The following is a 27,197-nucleotide window of genomic DNA, read 5'->3' on the forward strand; positions in this document are numbered from 1 at the left end:
CAGAGCGGGCCACTGGGGCTTCTGATACAGATATGCCACAAGTATTAATTGCTTTGTTAGAAGAGGAAAAGCCTAAAAATATATGAAGGAGGCTGGGCCCTAGAGGTACTAATGGCAGTGGAAACTGTTGCCATGACAACAGCAAGGAAAAGTCAACCAAAGGAATTACTAATACATGTGAGTGTAAATGTGTCTGACATTGAATAATGTGAGCTGATTCCTTGGCAGATTCCAACACTGTTTTTGAACCTGCAAAAAAAAAAAAAAAAAAAAAAAATTCAGCCTTTATCACACGCAGGTTTAATTTTATGGATTTCATGGTAAGGAGTAACTAACTTTTTCATAAGAGGACGGCTTTGATTTTAAAATAACTTTTGTTATACGAATTTCACAGGAACGTTAATGGGTATCTTCAAAAGAAAAAAAAAAAAGAAATCATTTGTCATCCTCCATCTTTCAATACAACAGCTTGCCTTTTCTTTCTTTACTTCCAACTGCATTTTTACATATCTGTAATCTTCTGACAGTTTTGAATTCTGTATTTATTATTTAACCTCATGTCTAAAGCATTTTCCATATTTCAAAATCATCATTGTAGTTAACAGTTAAAATTCTGTGCAGTAATTTATCATTTGCATTGTATTATTTACTCAACCATTCATCTGTTGGAAGGGATTTATTATTCACAAGTTATGTTATAGGCAATGCAGAGGGGATGGTAGAGTTCAGATTAATGTTACTAACACGTTACCCAGAGTTGAGTTCGTGTTTGGGCCATGATGCATTACTAGATACAAATATGTGCTAGCTGGAGGGTGTGAGGGGTCAGTAAGTCTTGATTATCAGATAGAGCCAACAATTAATAGGATAGGGAAGAATGCTTTTCTCATCATGCTACATATTGCTTTATAATGCACATCTGCTCCCATACCCTGAGCTCTGCAGCAATCCTGTGTTCTTCTCAGACACCATTTCTTACCCCCAAATGAATCTGTCAATAATAATTATTATGGTAAAAGTGAAAACCCGAGATAACATGATTGAAACATTTCCTGATAGTCTGCAGTGAAGAGAAGAAACTCTATATCACAGGATGACAATTTCTCTTGCATTTATGGTAAATAGGTATCTCTTTCATTCTGTATTGAAAGGGATTCTGCTTGACCTCGTGTACTATATCATTCATCTTGTTTTGTGTACTTAATGGTGCTACTGGCTCAGAATGACTGTGCCAGTGTTTCAGGTTGTTAATAGAGCTGCTTACTTCATGAGGATGTCTTCTGAATGTATGTCTATTGTACTGTCTGCATGCACAGTTAGCAAAGCAAAGAGCCACATGAATCACTCTGTAGAGGTATGGCTTGAACTTGGAAAATTCAGTGCAAGTGCAATGCCCCAAAATGGATTAATGGCAGATTGCAAATGAAAACAGTTGTTATCCCAACTACTGTTTTGATGACCATTCAATTACTGAAGAGTTGTGCTAATTCAAACCGATTCAAGGATGTTGGTTTTGTGTAATTGTCATTAAAAATACATGCTGAAGAGTAATAAATCAGCATGTTGTTTTCTAGTAAGCTTTCAGGCTGGAAGGAAGAACAGAAGGATTTAAGGAGGTAAAGGAATAACCAGAAGGTGTTGGGAGAATGGGATAAACACAGGAAAACCAAGAAAGAATAAGGTGATTGAGCCCAATCACCAGGTACTTTCATGTAGGAAATTTTTTGAATACTTAGTTATTAGCAAACCACCTGCTCAAAGGAGTGTTCTGGGCTTTCTTCTATGTTCAGAATTGCCAGGGGCTTGTATTTGAGAGTCAGACTAAATTTCTGCCACTTATAATACTTTTTTTTCTGTGCATAAATATATTATGTTAGTTTCAGGTGTAAAATATAGTGGTTTGACATTTAAATACATTATGAAATGGTCATCATGATGTTTAGCAACCATGTGTCCCTGTTTGTTGTTGCTCAGTTGCTCGGTAAAGTCCGACTCTGCAACCCCATGAACTGCAGCACACCCAGCTTCCCTGTCTTTCACCACCTCTCAGAGCTTGCTCAAACTCATGTCCATTGAGTCAGTAATGCCCTCCAACCATCTCATCCTCTGTTGTCCCCATCTCCTGTCTTCAATCTTTCCCAGCATCAGGGTCTTTTTGAATGGGTCAGCTCTTTGCATCAGGTGGCCAAATTATTGGAGCTTCAGCTTTAACATCAGTCCTTCCAATGAATATTCAGGATTCACTGGTTTGATCTCTTCACCGCCCAAGGGACTCTCTTCTCAGCCTTTTGGCTAAGATCAAGTGTAGTATGTGTCAGTATTCAAAGAACTTAAAACAGCTTAAAGTGAATAAGTTCTAGGTTTCTTTTTCCCAAGTCAGGAAGGGCCTTTAGAGAAGAGTTTATTTTCTTATAATGAATATATTCCTAATAACTCTGCCAGGAAGCTAAAATCCCAAAGAAATAGACATTCCACCTCTCATTGCTGGAAGAACAAAAAGGGTGGAAAGGGACCACAGAGATCTCAGAGGAAAGGATTGGAGGAAGGAGGGGTTAGTGCTTTCAAACTTCAGTCCCGACTTACTGTAACAGATACATTTTACATGGAGACCTAGTGTGGATGTGCATAAACATTCAACTCCAGACAAGCTTTTTATAAAATAATGCTTATACTTACTGTGCAACACTGGTATCTTTTCATCAAATGCATGACAACCACCAGTCCACTGATAAGACAACATACATTGATTCATCTAATTTAGTAAGCAGGTTCTTTTGTTAATGTTTTCTAGATGAGGAAACAGGGCTTTGAGAGCTGAAATCACTGGCCATGTTCACATGACAGTCAAGTGGAGGCTGAGTCATGGGTGTGCATCTGAGTGATCAAAGCTGAGTCATTTTCTATTGTGCTAAGTCTTCTTTCTCCAGGAAGCACTGAAAATTGGTCCCAACTTCCTTAATGACTAAAGGAAGGAGAGAAAGACATCAGTTAAAAGAACTGTAATATCCCAAGAACTTCTCAGAAACCCAGGCTTTCAGAGTCAATTTGGCAGCAACAGGGCCCAGTGATTCAAAGCAAGGGCTCCATGGATCAAATGGCCCAGTCTGACTATTGCTGCCCCACACAGACCAGCTGTTGCACTTGGGCAAATTAAGACTCTCTATACATCACTTTCCTCATTCATAAACTGCTAATGTTAATAACAGCCTCCTTGTAGGTTTGCTGTAAAGATGAAAAGAGAGGATCCATAGAAGTATTTAACATGGTATTGAGAACAGATTTTGCATTCCATAAATGTAGTTGTTACCACAGACATGGAGAACCTACATGAGTGTGTTAGAAACTCTTCATTCAAAGTCAGGCTACTTCAGCTAAAACTCTGTGACTTTTTCCTCCTTTTCTCTGCTTATGGCAATCCAATTCCTACTGAGAAGCCAAATGTGTTATTTGAGCCAATTAGGGCTAGATGGAAATTCATAATAAACACTTGCTAATCAACGCAAAGAACCCTAAGCAGTTACTGAGATGATGGGGACAAAATTGCCTCTAGGTCATTATTTTATTATAGCTCCTATAATTCTACTAAAAACTCTTATGAGTTTTCTTGTTGATAGCCCCATTTATATGAATTAGTAGCTGTTTTAGTTCAGTTTCCATTACCTAGGTCTCTCAATCACAATTTATAAATTCTAAAATTTGAAGCTTATTTTTTAAAATTCTTTTTTAAATTTTACTTTATTTTACTTTACAATACTGTATTGGTTTCGCCATACATCAACATGAATCCACCACGGGTGTACACGTGTTCCCCATCCTGAACCCCCCCTCCCACCTCCCTTCCCATACCATCCCTCTGGATCATCCCAGTGCACCAGCCCCAAGCATCCTGTATCCTGCATCAAGCCTAGACTGGCGATTCATTTCTTATATGATATTATACATGTTTCAATGCCTTTCTCCCAAATCATCCCACCCTCTCCCTCTCCCACAGAGTCCAAAAGACTGTTCTATACATCTTTGTCTCTTTTGCTGTCTTGTATACAGGTTATCATTACCATCTTTCTAAATTCCATATATATGTGTTAGTATACTGTATTGGTGTTTTTCTTTCTGGCTTACTTCACTCTGTATAATCGGCTCCAGTTTCATCCACCTCATTAGAACTGATTCAAATCTATTATTTTTAATGGCTGAGTAATACTCCATTGTGTATATGTACCACAGCTTACTTATCCATTCATCTGCTGATGGACATCTAGGTTGCTTCCATGTCCTGGCTGTTATAAACAGTGCTGTGATGAACATGGGGCACACGTGTCTCTTTCAATTCTGGTTTCCTCAGTGTGTATGCCCAGTAGTGGGATTGCTGGGTCATAAGGTAGTTCTATTTCCAGTTTTTTAAGGAATTTCCACACTGTTCTCCAAAGTGGCTGTACTAGTTTGCATTCCCACAAACAGTGTAGGAGGGTTCCCTTTTCTCCACACCCTCTCCAGCATTTATTGCTTGTAGACTTTTCGATCGCAGCCATTTTGACTGGTGTGAAATGGTACCTCATTGTGGTCTTGATTTGCATTTCTCTGATAATGAGTGATGTTGAGCATCTTTTCATGTGTTTGTTAGCCATCTGTATGTCTTCTTTGGAGAAATGTCTATTTAGTTCTTTGGCCCATTTTTTGATTGGGTCGTTTATTTTTCTGGAATTGAGCTGCATAAATTGCTTGGATATTTTTGAGATTAGTTGTTTGTCAGTTGCTTCATTTGCTATTATTTTCTCCCATTCCGAAGGCTGTCTTTTCACCTTGCTTATAGTTTCCTTTGTTGTGCAGAAGCTTTTAATTTTAATTAGATCCCATTTGTTTATTTTTGCTTTTATTTCCAGTATTCTGGGAGGTGGATCATAGAGGATCCTGCTGTGATTTATGTTGGAGAGTGTTTTGCCTATGTTCTCCTCTAGGAGTTTTATAGTTTCTGGTCTTACATTGAGAGCTATAATCCATTTTGAGTTTATTTTTGTGTATGGTGTTAGAAAGTGATCTAGTTTCATTCTTTTACAAGTGATTGACCAGTTTTCCCAGCACCACTTGTTAAAGAGATTGTCTTTACTCCATTGTATATTCTTGCCTCCTTTGTCAAAGATAAGGTGTCCATAGGTGTGTGGATTTATCTCTGGGCTTTCTATTTTGTTCCATTGATCTATATTTCTGTCTTTGTGTCAGTACCCTACTGTCTTGATGACTGTGGCTTTGTAGTAGAGCCTGAAGTCAGGCAGGTTGATTCCTCCAGTTCCATTCTTCTTTCTCAAGATTGCTTTGGCTATTCAAGGTATTTTGTATTTCCATACAGATTGTGAAATTATTTGTTCTAGCTCTGTGAAAAATACCGCTGGTAGCTTGATAGGGATTCCATTGAATTTGTAAATTGCTTTGGGTAGTATACTCATTTTCACTAGATTGATTCTTATGATCCATGAACATGGTATATTTCTCCATCTATTAGTGTCCTCTTTGATTTCTTTCACCAGTGTTTTATAGTTTTCTATCTATAGGTCTTTAGTTTCTTTAGGTAGATATATTCCTAAGTATTTTATTCTTTTCATTGCAATGGTGAATGGAATTGTTTCCTTAATTTCTTTTTCTATTTTCTCATCATTAGTGTATAGGAATGCAAGGGATTTTTGTGTGTTGATTTTATATCCTGCAACTTTACTATATTCATTGATTAGCTCTAGTAATTTTCTGGTGGAGTCTTTAGGATTTTCTATGTAGAGGATCATGTCATCTGCAAACAGTGAGAGTTTTACTTCTTCTTTTCCAATTTGGATTCCTTTTCTTTCTTTCTCTGCTCTGATTGCTGTGGCCATAACTTTCAGAACTATGTTGAATAGTAGTGGTGAAAGTGGGCACCCTTGTTTTGTTCCTGACTTTAGGGGAAATGCTTTCAATTTTTCACCGTTGAGGATAATGTTTGCTGTGGGTTTGTCATATATATATAGCTTTTATTATGTTGAGGTATGTTCCTTCTATTCCTGCTTTCTGGAGAGTTTTTTTTATCATAAATGGATGTTGATTTTGTCAAAGGCTTTCTCTGCATCTATTGAGATAATCATATGGTTTTTATTTTTTCAATTTGTTAATGTGGTGAATTACATTGACTGATTTGCAGATATTGAAGAATCCTTGCATCCCTCGGATAAAGCCCACTTGGTCATGATGTATGATCTTTTTAATGTGTTGTTGGATTCTGATTGGTAGAATTTTGTTAAGGATTTTTTCATCTATGTTCATCAGTGATATTGGCCTGTAGTTTTCTTTTTTTGTGGAATCTTTGTCAGGTTTTGGTATTAGGGTGATGGTGGCCTCATAGAATGAGTTTGGAAATTTACCTTCCTCTGCAATTTTCTGAAAGAGTTTGAATAGGATGGGTATTAGCTCTTCTCTAAATTTTTGGTAGAAATCAGCTGTGAAGCTGTCTGGACCTGGGCTCTTGTTTGCTGGAAGATTTCTGATTACAGTTTCAATTTCTGTTCTTGTGATGGGCCTGTTAAGATTTTCTATTTCTTCCTGGTTCAGTTTTGGAAAGTTGTACTTTTCTAAGAATTTGTCCACTTCTTCCGCGTTGTCCATTTTATTGACATATAATTGCTGATAGTAGTCTCTTATGATCCTTTGTATTTCTGCGTTGTCTGTTGTGATATCTCCATTTTCATTTCTAATTTTATTGATTTGATTTTTGTCCCTTTGTTTCTTGATGAGTCTGGCTAATGGTTTGTCAATTTTATTTATCCTTTCAAAGAACCAGCTTTTTGCTTTGTTGATTTTTGCTATGGTCTGTTTTGTTTCTTTTGCATTTATTTCTGCCCTAATTTTTAAGATTTCTTTCCTTCTACTAACCCTGGAGCTCTCTGTTTCTTCCTTTTCTAGTTGCTTTAGGTGTAGAGTTAGGTTATTTATTTGACTTTTTTCTTGTTTCTTGAGGTATGTCTGTATTGCTATAAACTTTCCCTTTAGCACTGCTTTTACAGTGTCCCACGAAGAGTTGACTCATTGGAAAAGACTCTGATGCTGGGAGGGACTGGGGGCAGGAGGAGAAAGGGACGACAGAGGATGAGATGGCTGGATAGCATCACTGACTCGATGGACGTGAGTCTGACTGAACTCCGGAAGTTGGTGATAGATAGGGAGGCCTGGCGTGCTGTGATTCATGGGGTCGCAAGGAGTCAGACATGACTGAGCGACTGAACTGAACTGAACTGAACAGGTTTTGGGTTGTTGTGTTTTCATTTTCATTAGTTTCTATGCATATTTTGATTTCTTCTGTGATTTGTTGGTTATTCAGAAGTGTGTTGTTCAGCCTGCATATGTTGGAATTTTTAATAGTTTTTCTCCTGTAATTGAGGTCTAATCTTACTGCATTATGGTCAGAAAAGATGCTTGGAATGATTTCAATTTTTTTTTTTTTGAATTTACCAAGGCTAGATTTATGGCCCAGGATGTGATCTATCCTGCAGAAGGTTCTGTGAGCACTTGAGAAAAAGGTGAAATTCATTGTTTTGGGGTGAAATGCCCTATAGTTATCAATTAGGTCTAACTGGTCTGTTGTATCATTTAAAGTTTGTGTTTCTTTGTTAATTTTCTGTTTAGTTGACCTATCCATAGGTATGAGTGGGGTATTAAAGTCTCCCACTATTATTGTGTTATTGTTAATTTCCCCTTTCATACTTGTTAGCATTTGTCATACATATTGCGGTGCTTCTATGTTGGGTGCATATATATTTATAATTGTTATATCTTCTTCTTGGATTGATCCTTTGATCATTATGTAGTGTCTTTCTTTGTCTCTTTTCACAGCCTTTGTTTTAAAGTCTATTTTATCTGATATGAGTATTGCTACTCCTGCTTTCTTTTGGTCTCTATTTGCATGGAATATCTTTTTCCAGCCCTTCACTTTCAGTCTGTATGTGTCCCTTGTTTTGAGGTGGGTCTCTTGTAGACAACATATATAGGGGTCTTGTTTTTATGTCTATTCAGCCAGTCTTTGTCTTTTGGTTGGGGCATTCAACCCATTTACGTTTAAGGTAATTATTGATAAGTATGATCCTGTTGCCATTTACTTTATTGTTTTGGGTTCTGGTTTATACACCCTGTTTGTGTTTCTTGTCTAGAGAATATCCGTTAACATTTGTTGGAGAGCTGGTTTGGTGGTGCTGAATTCTCTCAGCTTTTGCTTGTCTGTAAAGCTTTTGATTTCTCCTTCATATTTGAATGAGATCCTTGCTGGGTACAGTAATCTGGGCTGTAGGTTATTTTCTTTCATCACTTTTAGTATGTCTTGCCATTCCCTCCTGGCCTGAAGCGTTTCTATTGAAAGATCAGCTGTTATCCTTATGGGAATCCCCTTGTGTGTTATTTGTTGTTTTTCCCTTGCTGCTTTTAATATTTGTTCTTTGTGTTTGATCTTTGTTAATTTGATTAATATGTGTCTTGGGGTGTTTCTCCTTGGGTTTATCCTGTTTGGGACTCTCTGGGTTTCTTGGACTTGGGTGATATTTCCTTCCCCATTTTGGGAAGTTTTCAACTATTATCTCCTCAAGTATTTTCTCATGGTCTTTCTTTTTGTCTTCTTCTTCTGGGACTCCTATAATTCGAATGTTGGAGCATTTCATATTGTCCTGGAGGTCTCTGAGATTGTCCTCATTTCTTTTAATTAGTTTTTCTTTTTTCCTCTCTGATTCATTTATTTCTACCATTCTATCTTCTACCTCACTAATCCTATCCTCTGCCTCTGTTATTCTACTATTTGTTGCCTCCAGAGTGTTTTGGATCTCGTTTATTGCATTGTTCATTATATATTGACCTTTTTTATTTCTTCTAGTTCCTTGTTAAACCTTTCTTGCATCTTCTCAATCCTTGTCTCCAGGCTATTTATCTGTGATTCCATTTTGATTTCAAGATTTTGGATCATGTGGCTCAGATGGTAAAGCATCTGCCTACAATGTGGGAGACCCGGGTTTGATCCCTGGGTTGGGAAGATCCTCTGGAGAAGGAAATGGCAACCCACTCCAGTACTCTTGCCTGGAAAATCCCATGGATGGAGGAGCCTGGTAGGCTAAAATCTATGGGGTCGCAAGGAGTCTGACATGACTGAGCGACTTCACCTCATCTCACTATCATTATTCAGAATTCTTTATCAGGTAGATTCCCTATCTCTTCCTCTTTTGTTTGGTTTGGTGGGCATTTATCCTGTTTCTTTACCTGCTGGGTATTCCTCTGTCTCTTCATCTTGTTTATATTGCTGCATTTGGGGTGGCCTTTCTGTATTCTGGCAGTTTGTGGAGTTCTCTTATTGTGAAGTTTCCTCACTGTGGGTGGGGTCGTATCAGTGGCTTGTCAAGGTTTCTTGGTTAGGGAAGCTTGTGTCGGTGTTCTGGTGGGTGGAGCTGGATTTCTTCTTTCTGGAGTGCAATGAAGTGTCCAGTAATGAGTTATGAGATGTCAATGGTTTTGGAGTAACTTTGGGCAGCTTGTATATTGAAGCTCAAGGCTGTGTTCCTGTGTTGCTGGAGAATTTGCATGGTATGACTTGCTCTGGAACTTGTTGGTCCTTGGGTTGTACTTGGTTCCAGTGTAGGTATGGAAGCGTTTGATGAGCTCCTATCGATTAATGTTCCCTGGAGTCAGGAATTCTCTGATGTTCTCAGGATTTAGACTTAAGCCTCCTGCCTCTGGCTTTCAGTCTTATTTTTACAGTAGTCTCAAGACCTCTCCTTCTATACAGCACCATTGATAAAACATCTAGGTTGAGGAGGAGGAGAAGGGGATGACCCAGGATGAGATGGCTGGATGGCATCATGGACTTGATGGACGTGAGTCTGTGTGAATTCCGGGAGATGGTGATGGACAGGGAGGCCTGGTGTGCTGCGATTCATGGGGTCGCAAAGAGTCGGACACGACTGAGTGACTGAACTGAACTGAACTGAAAGATGAAAAGTTTCTCCACAGTGAGGGACTCTCAGAGAGGTTCACAGAGGCACATGGAGAAGAGAAGAGGGAGGAGGGAGTTAGAGGTGACCCGAATAAGATGAAGTGGAATCAAAGGAGGGAAGAGCAAGCTAGCCAGTAATCACTTCCTTATGTGCGCGCCACAGTCTGGACCACTCAGAGATGTTCACGGAGTTATACAGAGAAGAGAAGAGGGAGGAAGGAGACAGAGGTGGCCAGGAGGATAAAAGGAGGGAATGAAAAGGAGAGAGACAGATCCAGCCAGTAATCAGTTCCCTAAGTGTTCTCCACTGTCTGGAACACACAGAGATTCACAGAGTTGGGTAGAGAAGGGACGGGGGAGGGAAAAGACAGAGGCGACCTGGTGGAGAAAAATGAGAGTCCAAAGGAGTAGAGAACAGTCAAGCCAGTAATCTTGCTCTCAAGTAAAAATGGGTACTGAAGATTGGATTTTTGAAGGTACAAAATTGATAACAAATACCAAAAAGCAAAGATTAAAAATCTAGAGTAGATGTTGGATTTTCAAAAATACAATATTAAAGAAAAGAAAAAGAAGAAGAAAAAAAAAACAAAGTCACAAGAATTATTAAAATATATATATATATGAAGTTTGCTTTAAAAATAGGGTCTTTTTAAAAAAAAAGTAATAGTAGGTTATAAAAATGAAAATTAAAGGAGTAATAGAGGACTTAAAAATTTGAAAAAGTTAAAAAAAAGAAGAAAAAGAAAATAAAATAAAAAACAAATGATCATAAAAATAGTAAAGATATATCTAGGACTTTCTCTGGTGTTGTTGTGGCCAGTGTGGGGGTCAGTTCATTTTCAGATAGTTCCTTGGTTTGGCTTATATTTCTCAAGATCTATAGGCCCCTTCCTATGTAGTCGGTACTAACGACAGGGTTTTAATCTATTGCTCCTGTCACTTCCAAGGCGGTTCCCTCTGTTTTAGCTTCTTCTGTTTGCTGATCTCTTCAGTGTCTGATTTCTGCCCTGACACAAGGGGGGCGGTGGTGGACACTTTTTTTAGGCTCACTTGTTCAGTCGCACTGTAGGGAGGGAGGGACGCTGCAAACAAATAACACTGGCGTGTGCTTGCAGTGTCTCAGCCACACTGGGCCTGCCCCTGCTCACAGCGCACACAGCTCAGGCTCTAGGTTGCTCTGCCAGGAACCGTCTGAGGCCGGCCCTGGGCTGCATGCACCTCCCAGGTCTAAGCCGCTCAGGTTCAGGCACTCAGGTAGTTCTCAGAGGCGCAGACTTGGTTGGGCCTGCGTTTTGTGCCCTTCCCAGGTCTGAGTATCTCAGGTGTTTGGCGAGCTCGGTTGCTGCGACTTATTGCCTCTCCTGTCCCTGCTGCTCAGTTTTCTGGGTGTACAACTGGCGCACCTTCTCAGGCAGATGATGACTGTCCAAAACCCCAAGAAGTCTTAGTTAGCAAAGAAGCCTGCTTGCAGTTTAGTAGATAATGTCTTTCCGGGGCTGTGATTGTCCCCTTTCAGCCCTTTGGGCTCTGGCTGCCTGTCACCGGAGGGGGATGGTCTGCAGCCAGCTAATTCTGTCTGTCCTTTGTTCTGTGTGCAGTCCTGGCGGTATCTTATGTTAGAGCATTTCACGTGGTAGCTATCCCACAGTCTGGTTTGCTAGCCCAAATTAGTTCCCTCTGGTTACCCTCGGGGCATTTGGGCCCGATCCTTAAAAAGCAATGCAGCCTGCGCCTCCCTGCCCAGCCCCCGCTTGCTAGTGGTGGATGCAGGCGTCTGCACTGCTTCTCCACTGGGGGTGGGGGGGGGGGGATGTTACCGTTGGGCTCGTAATCTGTGGGTTTTAATTATTTCTTTATTTTTCTTCCCTGTTATGTTGCCCTCTGTGCTTCCAAGGCTCACACAGACTCGGCAGTGAGAGTGTTTCCTGGTGTTTGGAAACTTCTCTCTTTTTAAGACTCCTTTCCTGAGACAGAGCTCACTCCCTACCTCTTTTGTCTCTTTTTTTGTCTTTTATATTTTTTCCTACCTCTTTTCAAAGACAATGAGCTGCTTTTCTGGGTGCCTGATGTCCTCTGCTGACATTCAGAAGTTGTTTTGTGGAATTTACTCAGCGTTTAAATGTTCTTTTGAAGAATTTGTGGGGGAGAAAGTGGTCTCCCTGTCCTATTCCTCCACCATCTTAGGACCACCCCTCTGAAGCTTATGTTTTAAGATGAATGGAGTGAACTTCAAAAACTTGGGAGAAACTTAGAATCTCCACCATGACAAATAATTACAAGAATTTGGTCATAAGATACACTGTTAGAACAGCAGAAGGGTGATGTGCCGTAAATACTTTGTCAAGCTAGGTACCTGTGCCAGCCATTAGAGCAACTTGGACAGAATGCAGAAGTGAGAATATTATGTTTCTGTCTTGTTGAAGCACCCCCAGTTTTGTCAGCTAGAGACAATCCATTCCATATGGCATGGGAATTATCACCAGAAACTGATAAATAATACTGTCATTGGTCAAAAGGAAACCTAGCTATTGAGAAAACTCTATGTATGAAGTTCCATTCTGTGAGCTAGATCTTCTCAGATAATGGTCCCACCTGTGCCTGCATCTTGGGTAAGTCACATAAAACTTGGCAGAAACTCTGCTCAAGGTCTTCTCAAATCCTTGGAACAAATTATTTGGAACTCCAGTAACTACACCAATGAGGACCTCAAATTAAAAGACACTTGCTCCTTGGAAGAAAAGTTATGACCAACCTAGATAGCATACTGAAAAGCAGAGACATTACTTTGCCAACAAAGGTCCATCTAGTCAAGGCTATGGTTTTTCCTGTGGTCATGTATGGATGTGAGAGTTGGACTGTGAAGAAAGCTGAGTGCTGAACAATTGATGCTTTTGAACTGTGGTGTTGGAGAAGACTCTTGAGAGTCCCTTGGACTGCAAGGAGACCCAACCAGTCCATTCTGAAGGAAATCAGTCCTGGGATTTCTTTGGAGGGAATGATGCTGAAGCTGAAACTCCAGTACTTTGGTCACCTCATTAGAAGAATTGACTCATTGGAAAAGACTCTGATGCTGGGAGGGATTGGGGGCAGGAGAAGAAGGAGATGACAGAGGATGAGATGGCTGGATGGCATCACTGACTTGATGGATGTGAGTCTGAGTGAACTCCGGGAGATGGTGATGGACAGGGAGGCCTGGCGTGCTGCAGTTCATGGGGTCACAAAAAGTCGGACACGACTGAGTGACTGAACTGAACTGAACTGAATGGATCTACTATTTGGAATGAATTGGAGGGGAAGAAGTGCAAAGACTGAATCCATGTAAGCGGTTTGAATCTTATACTCTCATGATTGTTAGAACATGTTCTGTCCCATATACATGCTTTTCTTCCAGGTACAGACCATGCGGCCTTGACAGTCTCTCAAAATATCAAGAATTTTGTTGCTCATGGGGGCGGAGGGATGTGTGGCTTCCAGGGCCCAAGAGTGAGCTCTTGTCTAATGCTTGGAAATGAATTGTCTGAGGAGAAACATGGCCTGCCAAAGCAAGAGGTTTGACTGGGAAGGGACATCCAGGCAGAGAGCAGCAGGGTCAGAGAGCCCAGGAGAACTGCTCTGCTGCATGGTTTTTTGCAGTGTCAGGTTTTATGGTGATGGGATTAATTTTCAAGTTGTCTGGCCAGCCATCCTGACTCACCACCTGTTCTTCCTGGTGGTGCACACATTGCTCAGCTGAGATGGATTCCAGTGAGGAGGATTCTGGGAGGTTGGTAGGACATGTGGCATCTCCTTTTGATTTTTCCCAAATTCTTCTCCGTGTTCCTTGTTCCTTACCAGGACCATCTGTTATAAAATAACTCATGCAAATAGTTACAATGGTGCCTGGCCAGGGTGGGAGGTTTTAGTCAGCATTTCCTCTGACAAGTTGATATTGGTAATAATGATAGTTACAATTTTTTGAGAGCTTACTATGTGCCAAGCTATGTTAAGTACTTTCCATTCAAAATTTTATTTCCTATTCACTGCAATTTGGTAAGGTAGGTCCTATTATTATACCTATTTTACAAATGAGAAAACAAAGGCATGGAGAAGTTACTCATTACCCAAAGTCATACATCCAGCATTGTCTCATGTTAACAAGCTATCAGTGATGCTTTTTCTCCTATTTCTCATCCTTGATTGCCCCTTAATACATCTTAATACATTCATATATCTTTTACTGTCATATGAATATTGCTAACAATTGTTTGTGGATGAAAGGCACAGCCTGAAAAGGCTATTGGTGCCAGGCCTCCTGTCCTACCAGCTGCACTATCTATTGACATGAGCTTCTGCCCCTGCAAGAGCATCGCTGATTCTAGAACCCAGAGGCCACTGAGTCCCATAGTGATAGAGTCCTGTGTGTAGTCCTGTATGTAGTCCTATGTGTAGTATATCAGAGAAGGCAATGGCACTCCACTCCAGTACTCTTGCCTGGGAAATCCCACGGATGGAGGAGCCTTGTAGGCTACAGTCCATGGGGTCGCTAAGAGTTGGATACTACTGAGCGACTTCACTTTCACTTTTCACTTTCATGCATTGGAGAAGGAAATGGCAACTCACTCCAATGTTCTTGCCTGGAGAATCCCAGGGACAGAGGAGCCTGGTGGGTTGCACAGAGTCGGACACGACTGACGCGACGTAGCAGCAGCAGCATGTGTAGTATATATAGTCCTATGTGTAGAGTCCTATGTATATAATAGTGCCTCTGTGACCACTGTATCCACCAGGATTGGACCTGGAGTGGCTTCCATCTCCTTCCTTTAAACACCCAGGCAAGGAACTCTGCCTCTGTGAAACCTTCTCTGATCTCTCCTTGTCTTCCCCAGCTGAGGTGGCAGCATGCACTTTAACAGGTGCATTCAGGGCAGCTATTGGTATACCTCGATCCTAGGGCACTTGGTAGGGGTATCAACAGAGGGGAGGAAAATTATTGATTAGGGATGGCCTTACATGCTGTTCTAGGCAATTAGGGTTTTTATTTAGAGGGTAACAGGGAACCACTGGCAGGTTTTAAGCAGGGAAATTGACAGAAGCATACTCATATTTGGAGAGGTAATTAAGGGAAGTTGCAGTATTAGGGAAGAAGGCAAGACAGGAGACAGGGAGGTAAGCTAGATGCTATGGCAAGAAAGCAGTATTTCTCAGACTGAAAGGCACCAGAATGGCCAAGAGAGCTACCCTAGAGAGTCAGACAAAGTGTGTCTGGGTGGGGCCTGAGAATTTGAATGTCCAGACAGTTCTCAGGTGATGCTGACGTTACTGATCTGGTGGCCCCACTTTGAGAACCACAAGAACTACTATTGCAGAGAAATAATCATGCTTTGAATCAGTGCCAAGACAGGTTAGGGATGAAGGGATGCATTGAGGAAATATTTAAGCGGTACAACCTGAGTGTGTTGGTGATGAGTAAGAGGGAGGTAAGGAAGAGGAGGGTTTTAAGCTGGGTGACTGGGTGGGCAGAGTCACCACCAGTGTGCTGGGGCCTCAGGAGAAGCAGAGTCCTCCTGAATGCAGTCCTCTCAGGGTTAATGCTTTTTGCTTTCTCTCATTGTGAACGTTTCCTTTTAAAGATGGCTCCATTTTTCCACTTCAGCAACTTCTATGTTTCTAAGTGTTATGGAAGTATTTTACGAGGGCCTTTCAATAAATTAAGTGGCTTCTGTGGATCGTTTTATGTTACAGAGTAGGAATGTGTAAGGGAGAAGAATTCCAGGGTGGATGAAGGAGACTGACTGTCAGAGGGGTTGTATTTGGAGCCACCTCATGTTCCTTTCTCCTCGTCCTCAGGAGTGCTGTGACTCAGCAGCAGTAGGAATTACCCACAGATTCTTCTGATCAGCAACACTGATCAATATTATCATTCGGCAACCATGCAAGTTGTTCACCATTAAAAAAATTACTAACAATAATTTATTGTTCAAATATGGCGTGACATAAATAGTGCCTGCAACGGGAATTGTAGGTGGGAATGGAAGTCAGCCACAATAGAATTTCCCTATGTTGGTCACCAAGCAGGAAGGAAAGAAAACTCGGGTCATGGTGGCTTGAGAAAAGAACATAAATATGCCACCTGGTAGACTCTCGGGCAAGGGATTGGTCAGCAAACATACAAACTCTTTTCATCTAGTCATTTCTGCCAGAGGCGCCACCGTGACCGCAAAGGAGAAAGGATGCGCTCCTGGAAAGATGCTTGTCGGCTAGGCTGGTCATAATTCATGCTCCAGTGACTCTGTGCCTGGAGGAAGGGGAATGAAACATTTATGAAAATGGCTTTTCTTGGCCACACATCATGTTTGTCGAAGGGAAGGTGAAAAAGCAGGAATCATCTCCCAGGAAAGATCATGCTGGTTTGATTTGTGTCTTTAGGAGTAGACTCCACATCTGAGGTTTTGAATGTGAACCCATGGAATGGTTCATATCCTTCACCGTTTAACTGCATCTCAAAACATTCTCCTGAATTACCTGTGAAGGTGGGAAAGAGTGAGTTGGCTCTCCAGAGGGTGGAGGTGTAGCCTGAAGTATCTATAGCAGAAGTGAGAAATTTCTTTGCAGTGTCACTTTTAACCGTGAAAAAAAGTCATGTACATTTTCCATTCCATCCCCACATGTGTTGTAACAGTAACAACCATCTTACTCTCCCTTTGGAAGTATAAAGTGGAAGACACTCTCCCCAGGTGACACTTAGGCAATTGAACATTCTGCAATTCTTCTTGCCACTCATTAAGCAATTAGAGGCATTTTCTGAGGCTCATGGTGATTTTATCCAAGGAGAAGGCACAGTAGTTCACTCTAAGGAGTAGAATCCAACTTTGGTCAGAAAGTAATGAAGTCTGTTTTGAATAAGAACAGCGATTTAATCACTATCAGTACAGTGCTCACACAGTTTTGCTGAATTTTTAAAAATTTTTCCCTCAAATAACTTTGACAATGCTCAAGTTATCTGGTATTATCTGAGACTGTCTGGAAAGAGCACTGTGTTAGCAAATGAAGTGCTGTCACAAATGAACCTTGTGCCCTTTGAAGTCACTTCACTTTGGTCCCCTCACCCATAAAATGAGAAGCTTAAACTTGCCATCTCTGAAATCAACTCCAGCTACTGGATCCCTGTATTCAGAACTGAGACCAGTTTAACTGTCCATAGGCACTGACTGAAAAATATTTGGTGAAAATAGTTGTGGAAAAGAAAGCAGTTTGAAGAATCTGAGTCTGAGCTGTATTTTCTTCTCTCTTGAATGGTGTGGTACAAGTTTAAGGCTTGAATAATATCTACCTTTCAAACAAAATGGTTTTATTGAAGTATAGTTAATTTGCAACATTGCATTAGTTTCTGGTGTACAGTGAAGTGATTCAGTTACACAGACACACACACACACATATTCAGATTATTTTCCATTATAAATTATTACAAGCTATTTTTACAATTTATTTTTTCTTGAAGGAAAATTGCTTTACAACATTTTGTTGTTTTCTGTCAAACCTCAACATGAATCAGCCATAGGTATACATATATCCCCTCCCTTTGAACCTCCCTCCCATCTCCCTTCTTATCCCACTCCTCTAGGTTGATACAGAGCCCCTGTTTGAGTTTCCGGAGCCACACAGAAAATTCCCATTGGCTATCTATTTTACATATGGTAAGCCTTTGACTGTGTGGATCACAATAAACTGTGGAAAATTCTGAAAGAGATGGGAATACCAGACCACCTGACCTGCCTCTTGAGAAACCTATATGCAGGTCAGGAAGCAACAGTTAGAACTGGACATGGAACAACAGATGGTTCCAAATAGGAAAAGGAGTACATCAAGGCTGTATATTGTCACCCTGCTTATTTAACTTATATGCAGAGTACATCATGAGAAACGCTGGGCTGGAAGAAGCACAAGCTGGAATCAAGACTGCCGGGAGAAATATCAATAACCTCAGATATGCAGATGATACCATCCTTATGGCAGAAAGTGAAGAGGAACTAAAAAGCCTCTTGATGAAAGTGAAAGAGGAGAGTGAAAAAGTTGGCTTAAAGCTCAACATTCAGAAAACTAAGGTCATGGCATCTGGTCCCATCACTTCATGGGTAATAGATGGGGAAACAGTGGAAACGGTATCAGACTTTATTTTTTGGGGCTCCATGCTTACTCCTTGGAAGGAAAGTTATGACTAACCTAGATAGCATATTCAAAAGCAGAGACATTACTTTGCCAACAAAGGTCCATCTACTCAAGTCTATGGTTTTTCCAGTAGTCATGTATGGATGTGAGAGTTGGACTGTGAATAAAACTGAGCGCTGAAGAATTGATGCTTTTGAACTGTGGAGTTGGAGAAGACTCTTGAGAGTCCCTTGGACTGCAAGGAGATCCAACCAGTCCATTCTAAAGGCGATCAGTCCTGAGTGTTCATTGGAAGGAATGATGCTGAAGCTGAAACTCCTATACTTTGGCCACCTCATGCGAAGGGTTGACTTATTGGAAAAGACCCTGATGCTGGGAGGGATTGAGGGCAGGAGGAGAAGGGGACAACTGAGGAAGAGTTTGCTGGATGGCATCACCGACTCAAAGGACATGAGTTTGAGTGAACTCCAGGAGTTGGTGATGGACAGGGAGGCCTGGTGTGCTGTGATTCATGAGGTCGCAAAGAGTCAGGCACAACTGAGCGACTGAACTGAACTGACTGAATGTAAGTTTCCATGTAACTCTTTCCATACATCTCACCCTCTCCTTCCCTCTCCCTATGTCTGTTCTCTATGTCTGTTTCTCCATTGATGCCCTGTAAATAAATTCTTCAGTACCATTTTTCTAGATTCTGTATATATGCGTTAGAATATAATATTTATCTTTCTCTTTCTGACTCACTTCACTCGTATAATAGGTTCTAGGTTCATCCACCTCATGAGAACTGACTCAAATTCGTTCCTTCTTCAGTTCAGTTCAGTTCAGTCGCTCAGTCATGTCCGACTCTTTGTGACCCCATGAATCGCAGCACACCAGGCCTCCCTGTCCATCACCAACTCCCGGAGTTCACTCAGACTCACGTCCATCGAGTCGGTGATGCCATCCAGCCATCTCATCCTCTGTTGTCTCCTTGTCCTCCTGCCCCCAATCCCTCCCAGCATCAGAGTCTTTTCCAATAAGTCAACCCTTCGCATGAGGTGGCCAAAGTACTGGAGTTACAGCTTTAGCATCATTCCTTCCAAAGAAATCCCAGGGCTGATCTCCTTTAGAATGGACTGGTTGGATCTCCTTGCAGTCCAAGGGACTCTCAAGAGTCTTCTCCAACACCACAGTTCAAAAGCATCATTCTTCAGCGCTCAGCCTTCTTCAGAGTCCAACTTTCACATCCATACATGACCACAGGAAAAACCATAGCCTTGACTAGATGGACCTTAGTCCACAAAGTAATGTCATTCCTTCTTACAGGTGAGTAATGTTCCATTGTGTATATGTACCACAACTTTTTTATCCCTTCATCTGTCGATGGACATCTAGGTTACTTCCATGTTCCAGCTATTGTAAATAGTGCTGCAGTTAACAATGGGGTACATGTGTCTTTTTCAATTTCAGTTTCCTCAGTGTATATGCCTAGGAGTAGGATTGCTGGGTCATATGGTGGTTTTATTTCTAGTATTTTAAGGAATCTCCATAGGATCTTCCATAGTGGCTGTATCAATTTATTTTCCCACCAACAGTGCAAGAGTGTTCCCTTTTCTCCACACCCTCTCCAGCATTTATTGTTTGTAGACTTTTTGATGATGGCCATTCTGACTGGTGTGAAGTGATATCTCATTATAGTTTTAATTTGCATTTCTCTAATAATAAGTGATATTGAGTATCTTTTCATGTGTTTGTTAGCCATCTGTATGTCTTCTTTGGAGAAATGTCTGTTTAGATCTTTTCTCCACTTTTTGATTGGGTTGTTTGTTTTTCTGGCATTGAGTTATATGAGCTGCTTTTATATTTTGGAAATTAATTCTTTGTCAGTTGTTTCTTTTGCTATTATTTTCTCCCATTCTCATGGTTGTCTTTTTACCTTACTTATAGTTTCCTTTGCTGTGCAAAAGCTTTTAAGTTTAATCAGGTCCCACTTGTTTACTTTTGTTTTTATTTCCATTACTCTAAGAGGTCGGGTCATAGAGGATCTTTCTTTGATTTATGTCATTGAGTGTTCTGCCTATGTTTTCCTCTAAGAGTTTTATAGTTTCTGGTCTTACATTTAGGTCTTTAATCTATTTTGAGTTTATCTTTGTTAGGAAGTGTTCGAATTTCATTCTTTTACATGTAGCTGTCCAGTTTTCCAAGCACCATTTATGGAAGAGGCTGTCTTTGCCCCATTGTATATTCTTGCCTCCTTTGTCAAAAATAAGGTCCCCATAGGTGCATGGGTTTATTTCTGGGCTTTTTATCTTGTTCCATTGGTCTATAGTTCTGTTTTTGTGCCAGTACCATACTGTCTTGATGACTGTAGCTTTGTAGTATAATCTTAAGTTATGAAGATTGATTCCACTAGCTCCATTTTTCTTTCTCAAGCCTGCTTTGGCTATTCAGGGTCTTTTGTGTTTCCATATGAATTGTGAAATATTTTGTTCTAGTTCTGAGAAAAATTCCATTGGCAATTAGATAGGGATCACATTGAATCTGTAGATTGTGTTTGGTAGTATAGTCATTTTCACACTATTGATTCTTACTTCCCAGGAACATAGACTATCCCTCCATCTGTTTATCTCATCTTTGATTTCTTTCATTAGTGTCCTATAATTTACTTTATACAGTTTTTTTGTCTCCTTAGATAAGTTTATTCCTAGATATTTAATTGTTTTTGTTGCAATCGTGATGGGATTGATTCCTTAATTTCTCTTTCTGATTTTTCATTGTCAGTATATAGAAATTCAAGTGATTTTTGTGTATTGATTTTGCATCCTGCAACTTTGCTAAATTCAATGATTAGCTCTAGGAATTTTCTGATACTCTCTTTAGGGTTTTCTCTCATGTATCATGTCATCTACAAATAGTGAGAGTTTTACTTCTTTTCCGATCTGGATTCCTTTGATTTCTCTTTTTCTCTGATTACTATAGCTAGGACTTCCAGAATTATGTTGAATAATAGTGTTGAAAGTGGACACCCTTGTCTTGTTCCTGATCTTAGGGGGAATGCTTTCAGTTTTTCACCACTGAGAATGTTTGCTGTAGGCTTATCATAAATGGCCTTTACTATATTCAGATAGGTTCCTTCTATGCGCATTTTTTGAAGAATTTTAATCATAAATGGGTGCTTGATTTTCTCAAAGGCTTTTTCTGCATCTATTGAGATGAGCATATGGGGTTTATCTTTCAATTAGTTACTATAGCGCATCACACTGATTGAATTGCATTTATTAAAGAATCCTTGCATTCCTGGAATAAACCAACTGGATCATGGTATATGAGCTATTTGATGTGTTGCTGAATTCTGTTTGCTAAAGTTTTCTTGGTGACTTTTGCATCTATGTTCATTAGTGATATTGGCATGCAGTTTTCCATTTTTGTGTTGTCTTTGTCTGATTTTGGTATCAGGGCGATGGTGGCCTTGTAGAATGAGTTTGGAAGTGCTTCCTCCTCTGCAATTTTTGGAAAGTGTTTTAGAAGGATAGGCATTAGCTTTTCTCTAAATGTTTGATAGAATTCTGTGAAGCCATCTGGTCCTGGGCTTTTGTATTTTGGGAGATTTTTGATCACAATTTCAATTTCTGTGCTTGAGATTGGGTTGTTCATAATTTCTATTTCTTACTGGTTTAGTCTTGGAAGATTGAACTTTTCTAAGAATCTGTTCATTTCTTCCAGGTTATTCATTTTATTGCCATGTAGTTGTTCATAATACCCTTATAATCCTTTGTATTTCTGCATTGTCTGTTGTAACCTCTCCTTTTTCATTTCTGATTTTGTTGATTTGATTCTTCTCTCCTTTTTTCTTGATGAGTCTGGCTAAAGGCTTGTTAATTTTGTTTATCATCTCAAAAAACCAGTTTTTAGTTTTATTAATCTTTACTATTGTTCCTTTCATTTCTTTTTCATTTATTTATGCTCAGATCTTTATGATTTCTTTCCTTCTAATAATTTTGGGGTTTTCTGGTTCTTTATTTTCCAGTTGTTTTAGGTATAAAGTTAGGTTGTCTATTCAATGTTTTTCTTGTTTTGTTGTAGGATTATATTGCTATAAACTTATTATATTGCTTAGAACTGCTTTTGCTGCATCCCATAGGTTTTGAGTTGTCATGTTTTCACTGTCATTTGTTTCCAGAATTTTTTTTTGATTTCCCTTTTGATTTCTTCAGTAACCTGCTGGTTATTTAGAAATGTGTTGTTTAATCCCCACGTGTTTGTGTTTCTTACAGTTTTTTCCTTGTAATTGATGTAGTCTCATAGCAAAATGGTTGGAGAAGATGCCTGATACAATTTCAATTTTCTTAAATTTACTGAGGCTTGATTTGTGACTCAAGATGTGATGTATCCTGGAGAATGTTCCATATGCACTTGAGAAGAAGGTGTATTCTTGTGCGTTTGGATGGAATGTCCTGAAGATATCAATGAGATCCATCTCATCTAATGTATCATTTAAGACTTGTGTTTCTTTATTAATTATCTGTTTTGATGATCTGTCCATTGGTATGAATAGGGTGTTAAAGTCTCCAACTATTATTGTGTTACTGTCTATTTCTCCATTTATGTCTGTTAGTGTTTGTCTTATGTATTGAGGCGCTCCTATGTTGGGTGCATAGATTTTACAATTATTATGTCTTCCTCTTGGGTTTATCCCTTGATCATTATACAGTGTCCTTCCTTATCTCTTGTGATCTTCTTTATTTTAAAGTCTATTTTGTCTGATATGTGGATTGCTACTCCAGCTTTCTTTAGCTTTCCATTTGCATGGAATATATTTTTCCATCATCTCTTTCAGTCTCTATGTGTCTTGAAGTCTGAAGTGGGTTTCTCGTAGACAGCATATGTATGGGTCTTGTTTTTATATCCATTCAGCCAGTCTGTGTCTTTTGGTTGGAACATTTGATCCATTTACATTTAAAGTAATTATTGATATATATGTTCCTCTTGCCATTTTCTTAATTGTTTGGAGTTGCTTTTGTAGATCTTTTTTCTTCTCTTTTATTTCTTGACTATTTAAGTCCCTTTAACGTTTGTTGTAAAGCTGTTTTTGTTGTACTGAATTCTCTTAACTTTTATTTGTCTGAAAAGATATTTTTTCCTCCATCAGTTTCGAATGAGATCCTTGCCGGGTACTGTACTCTTGGTTGTAGATTTTTCCCTATCAGTACTTTAAATATATCCAGCCATTCCCTTCTGGCCTGCAGAGTAGTGTATGGGGTCCCCCTTGTATGTTACTTCTCCCTTGTTGCTTCTCCCTTGCTGCTTTTAATATTCTTTCTGTGTTTAGTCTTTGTTAGTTTTATTAGTATGTATCTTGGCCTGTTTCTCCTTGGGCTTATTCTGTATGGGACTCTTTGTGCCTCTTGAACTTGATTGACTATTTCTTTTTCCAAGTTGGGGAAATATTCAACTATAATCTCTTCAAGATTTTTCTCATACCTTTTCTTTCCCTTTTCTTCTTTTTGGACCTCTGTAACTTGAATATTGGTGTGTTTGATATTGTCCCAGAGGTCTCTGAGACTATCCTCAGTTCTTTTCATTTTTTTTACTTTATTCTGTGCTTCAGATGTTATTTCTACCCTTTCATCTTCCAGCTCAGTGTTTCATTCTTCTGCTTCAGATATTCTGCTATTGATTCCTTCTGGAGTACTTTTAATTTTAGTAATTGTGTTGTTTGTCTCTGTGTGTTTATTCTTTAATTCTTCTAGGTCTTTGTTAATGATTCTTGCATTTTCTCCATTTTGTTTTCAAGGTTTTTGATCATCTTTGCTATCATTGTTCTGAATTCTTTTTCAGGTAGTTGGCCTATTTCCTCTTCATTTATTTGGATTTCTGCATTTTTCATTTGTTCCTTCATTTGTGTAGTATTTCTCTGCCTTTTCATTGTTCTTTTTAACTTATGGTGTTTGGGGTCTCCTTTTTCCAGGCTTTAAGGAAAGTTGATTTCTTTCCTTGAAGAAGATTGAATTCTTTCTTCCTTTTGGTTTCTGCCCCCCACTCCAGTATTCTTGCTTGGAGAATCACATGGACAGAGGAGCCTGGTGGGCTCCAGTTCATGGGGTCGTAAAGAGTCGGGCACGACTGAGTGACTTCACTTTCACTTTCAAGGTTGGTCCAGTGGTTTGTGTAAGCTTTGTATAGGGTGAGATTTTTGCTGAGTTTCTATTTGTTTGCTTGTTTTTCCTCTGATGGGCAAGGCTGAGTGAGGTGTAATCTTGTCTGCTGATGATTGGGTTTGTATTTTTGTTTTGTTTGTTGTTTAGATGAGGCTTCCTGCACAGGGTGCTGTTGGTGATTGGGTGATGTGGGTCTTGTATTTAAGTGGTTACCTTTGTGTGAGTTCTCACTATCTGATACTCCCTAGGGTTAGTTCTCTGGTGGTCTAGGGTCTTGGAGTCAGTGCTCCCACTCCAAAGGCTCAGGTCTTGATCTCTGGTCAGGAACAAAGATTCCACAAGTGGTTTGTTATGGCATTAAGTGAGGTTAAAACAAATACCCAGAAATGAGAAACCAAAAATGAACCCCAGACAAATGCCTGTTACAAAATCAGGCAAATAATAAGTAAAATAATGGAATATACACATATACATATATACCCATGAGCAAGTCAGAACAGTTCAACCAAAACAAAGTACAGTAGATTGACCTGGAGAACAAAGGAAATAAAAAATTATATCTACCAGTTAAGAATAAAACCAGCTAAAGCACAAACTGGAAAACAAAACTAAAGAAAGGTGCCAAGCAGGGAATAAAGAAATGAAAACTATTATGGTGAGAGGAAAGGAAAGAAAAAAAGAAGGAAAGAACAGATATGCAAAGTTAAATAGAGATAGATGAAGAAGATTTATATACATTAAAGACAAACTTCAAGGGGAAGAGAACAGTAAGAAAGGCAAACAAAGGATTAAATTTAGAAAAAATATAATGAGGTTAAAATTATTAAAATTTAAAAATATGAAAAATAGAAAAAAATTGGAAGAAGAAAGAAAAAAGAAAAAAAAAGGGTACAGTTCCACAGAACTGCAAAAGTCCAACATAGAGGCAGAGGTTTATAACAACAGTAAAAAGTGTCACAATACACATATATATATTTACACCTATAAGCAAAATCAACAGTCCAACAAAAATAAAGTACGATAGATTGACCCAGTGAACAAACAAAATAAAAAATTATATCTACCAGTTAAGAACAGAACTAACTAAAGCACAAACTGGAAAACAAAACTAAAGCAAGGTGCCAGTTGGGGAATAAAGCAATGAAAGTAAACTAAAAAATATGTTGAGAGGAAAACAGGAAGAAAAGAAAAAAGAATAGATATGCAAAGTTAAATAGATGTAGATAAAGAAGATTTATATACGTTAAAGATTAACTGTAAGGGGAAAAGAACAGCAAGAATAGCAAACAAATGAATAAATGTAGAAAAAATAATAATAGGTTTAAAAAATAAGACTTAAAATTAGAAAAAGAGAAAAGAAAAAAATAAAAGGAAAACTCCATATAACTGCAAAAGCCCAATGTAAATGCAGTGGTTTATAACAACAATAAAATATGTGACTGAGAACAAAAATGCTCAAAAACTTAATTGGATTTCATAAGTGAAGTCACTCAGTCATGTCTGACTCTTTGCGACCCAGTGAACTGTAGCCCACCAGGTCCCTCCGTCCATGGGATTCTCCAGGCAAGAATACTGGAGTGGGTTGCCATTTTCTCCTCCAGGGGATCTTCCCAACCCAGGGATCAAACCCAGGTCTCCCGCATTGCAGGCAGATGCTTTAACCTCTGAGCCACCAGGGAATTGGATTTCATAGTGCCAATAAAATTGACAACAATAGCAGAGGGGGAAAAAAGAAAAAAATAATCTGAAAGCTTCCACAGAACACGTCAAAAGATACGAATAATAAGTGAGTTTCTTCAGTTACCGCTGTCAGAGTCCTTTCCCTCTCTGGCAGTCACAGTCCATCTCACCTCCCTAGGATGTCCTCCAACACTGTGCTGATCTCTGGACCTGCTGCGGGGGCAGCTCAGATTCTGATCTGGTCCTACTCCTGTGTGTTCTTTACTCCAGTGTCCACAGCTATCAGAACTAGTGCATTTTCTTTTGTGGGAGCTCTCAGTAAACTTTTATATATTCCACAGACACAGAGTCTGCCTAGTTGATTGTGTGGATTTAATCAGCAGCTTGTACAGCTAGTGGGAAGGTTTTGGGTCTTCTTCCTAGGCACACTGCCCCTGGGTTTCAATTGTGGTTTTATTTCCACTTCTGCATGTGGGTTGTCCACTGGGGTTTGTTTCTGAGGCTGCCCTGGAGGACTTGGGTTTGCCCCTGTGAGGGCCAGGTGTGCAGGTAGTGCAGCTGCTTGGGTCACAGGTGTTCTGGCAGCACCAGATACTCAGGGGGGTTTGGCAGCTACAGTAGCAGGAAATAAAGTGTTCTAGAACTGTATGGCAACCAGTATTGGGCAATATGCTCTAGTATTCTTGCTTGGAGAACCCCTCTCTCTGACAGAGAAGCCTGGCACGCCACAGAATTGCAAAGAGTTGGATACGACCAAAGCAACCCTGTGTGCATAGACGCAGGGCTTTTTTTTGCCTGTGACAGCTCTGCCCCAGTGAGAGTTGAGTGTGAAGGTGATGCAGCTGTTTGGCTTGTGGGGACCCTGGTGGCGCCAAGTGTGCAGGGAGGCAGGGACTGCCTCCATCACAGGAGTTATGGCCCTATCAGAGTGTTTTTTTTGAGCCTCTTGTAGCTGGTGATCAGAAGGCCTCTTCGGCTGTCTTTCTCTATAGCGCCACCTGTTCAGGTACCTAGAGGGTTCCCTTGCCTGGGGTCCTTCTCTGTTGTTCAGCACATCAGGCACATAGAGGGGCCCCCCTAGCTGGGTCCTACCTTGTAGATCGGCACATCAGGCACTTAAAGGGGTACCCTGGGTGGTGTCCTACGCTATAGTTCAGTGGGTCAGGCATTTGATGGGTCAGCCTCTCTATTGTTCAGCTGCTGATGCTGGCGTGTGGGAGAGAGAGGCTACGGTGATGGCTCCATCCCCTATG

This window comes from Capricornis sumatraensis, chromosome 6 (genome assembly GCF_032405125.1).
Source record: "Capricornis sumatraensis isolate serow.1 chromosome 6, serow.2, whole genome shotgun sequence".
Taxonomy (NCBI): domain Eukaryota; kingdom Metazoa; phylum Chordata; class Mammalia; order Artiodactyla; family Bovidae; genus Capricornis; species Capricornis sumatraensis.